Source organism: Schistocerca piceifrons, unplaced genomic scaffold, assembly GCF_021461385.2.
Source record: "Schistocerca piceifrons isolate TAMUIC-IGC-003096 unplaced genomic scaffold, iqSchPice1.1 HiC_scaffold_936, whole genome shotgun sequence".
NCBI lineage: Eukaryota > Metazoa > Arthropoda > Insecta > Orthoptera > Acrididae > Schistocerca > Schistocerca piceifrons.
In genome coordinates, this window is record NW_025729208.1 from 6,651,285 (window position 1) to 6,653,339 (window position 2,055).

General features: G+C 59.3%; 1 non-coding gene across 1 annotated transcript in view; it reads right to left on the reverse strand.

Annotated features, from left to right (window-relative positions):
- Positions 1-207, reverse strand: part of LOC124771369 — a 1,909-nt gene extending 1,702 nt beyond the window's left edge. The window contains exon 1 of the ribosomal RNA XR_007013383.1: positions 1-207. This exon is cut by the window's left edge and continues 1,702 nt beyond it. This is a non-coding gene — a ribosomal RNA (small subunit ribosomal RNA).
- Positions 208-2,055: the final 1,848 nt, after the last annotated feature.

Consider the following 2,055-nt stretch of genomic DNA (forward strand, 5'->3'; position numbering starts at 1 on the left):
GCGTCCCTTCCATCTCTGGTCGGGACTCTGTTTGCATGTATTAGCTCTAGAATTACCACAGTTATCCAAGTAACGTGGGTACGATCTAAGGAACCATAACTGATTTAATGAGCCATTCGCGGTTTCACCTTAATGCGGCTTGTACTGAGACATGCATGGCTTAATCTTTGAGACAAGCATATGACTACTGGCAGGATCAACCAGGGAGCTGCGTCAACTAGAGCTGAGCAGCCGGCCGCCCGGGAGTGTGTCCCGGGGGCCCGCGCGAACACGCAAGCGTCCGCTCAATCATTCTGCAAACAGGAGGAGGCTGAGCTCCCCTGCACAATACACCTCGAAACCCTCTCAGGTCCCGGCGGCGCGCAGCGCCGTCCCAAGTACTTGGTCGGGTTCGAGAGAGGCGCAATCGCCCGGAGTTAGGCGAGTAGACGCTTTCGGTGCGACCACCCGTGCTCCCAACTGAGCTTGCCGCTGCCGACAGAGGCCCGGGAGCGTGCTGTCGTGGCATTGCCGGCGGGAGACAACACGCGCCACCTACGGTGACCGGCAGCTCCAACGCCAGCGCCACAGAAGGACAAAAGCCCCACTTGGGTGCCGAAGCGAACTCTCCCAGCACAGCGCACGCGCCAACACATCCGCACAGCTGCGATACAAACCACCAGCGAGAACCGCTGGGGCGACCGAGCAGCAGACGGCGTCGCGGCGCCGAGCGCCGGGCGGCAGCGCATCCTCAACGCACACAGTCCTCAATCGGACCAGCACACTGAAGATGTCCACCGCGCTTCGCACCGGGCCCGCGAGGACCTACTTTGGCCGCACGGCGCCGCGCGCAGGGTGCGCCGGCGCGCAGCTGCGACGCCTGCCGCGTCCGTCGGCCGGCGCGCCTGCCACTGGCCGCCCCCACCAGCCGGCTGTAGCGCGTGCGCCCACGCACCGCGCGGCCAGCACGCCGGGAGGCGCCCCCTCACCGGCCGGGGACGGTCCCACCCAGCCACCGCCGCGTATCGCTTCACACCCAGATGCCGTTCAGTTTCGTCGGCATGGTGGGTATCGCTGGAACAACCGGTTAGTACCTCAACCTATCGTCGCCATCACCGATTCACCCCTAGCGAGAACAACCGCACCACAACAGGTTACCATTTGTTCATTTGCGTAACTTCACCAGAAAACGCAGGCGTCCATCGCCATTTGCAACTTCCACGATTATTGCATGCCTGTGTCAGGTGTCACGCCACACTACGTCTGCCCACATACACGCAACAAAATGTGCACGCCTAGACAATACGTGGAAGGTGGCCCCCGTACGTATGCGATGTCCATTGCTCGAACGACTGTCAACCGGCCTCTGTAGCATGTCGCAGATATGGAACGCGGTGCACCATGCCATCACGGAGTGTGAGGAGAGACGACTAGGTCCGAATACATCAACAGACAGCTCATGCTGATCGCCATCCACGGCGTCCGTTCCTCCCACACGTCTCTATGGCGTACCACACTGCAATCCAGCTCTCATAGGGAGACGACACGTAGCTGCGTGCACAATATTTGCACTGTATGGTCCGCCGTTTTTGGGCGCAGTCGTTGTACGGTCACACATGTGCCACGATGTATCATTCAGTACATAAGGACGAATGTGCAGTACAGATTGTGGTTTACGCGTACGACATTAGCGGACAGTTGACACAGGCCGCACCACAACGTAGCCTGAGTACGTCGCATGCGGAGGGCATTGAACATGCAAAGTTCTCACCAACCAGCTTGCGAAGGCAGGGGGCAAGGTGGGGACGTGGGGAGGGGCGGCATGTACGTCCTGCTGCCATCCACATTACAGTGTACAGCAGGAGCATGTGGAAAGTGAGCAAGACTTGCAAGGTGTTTAACATGAAGCGATACACAGGGGAGCGGGGAGTGCGAGTAGCGAACTATATTGCGAGGGTTGCGGGTGGGCAACACTACACTAATTGAACGAGTCGTATAACAATTACAGAGCAGGTTTAGGCGACAACGTGGGTTACGTTAGGCGACAACGTGGGTTAGGTTAAGGCACGACGTGGG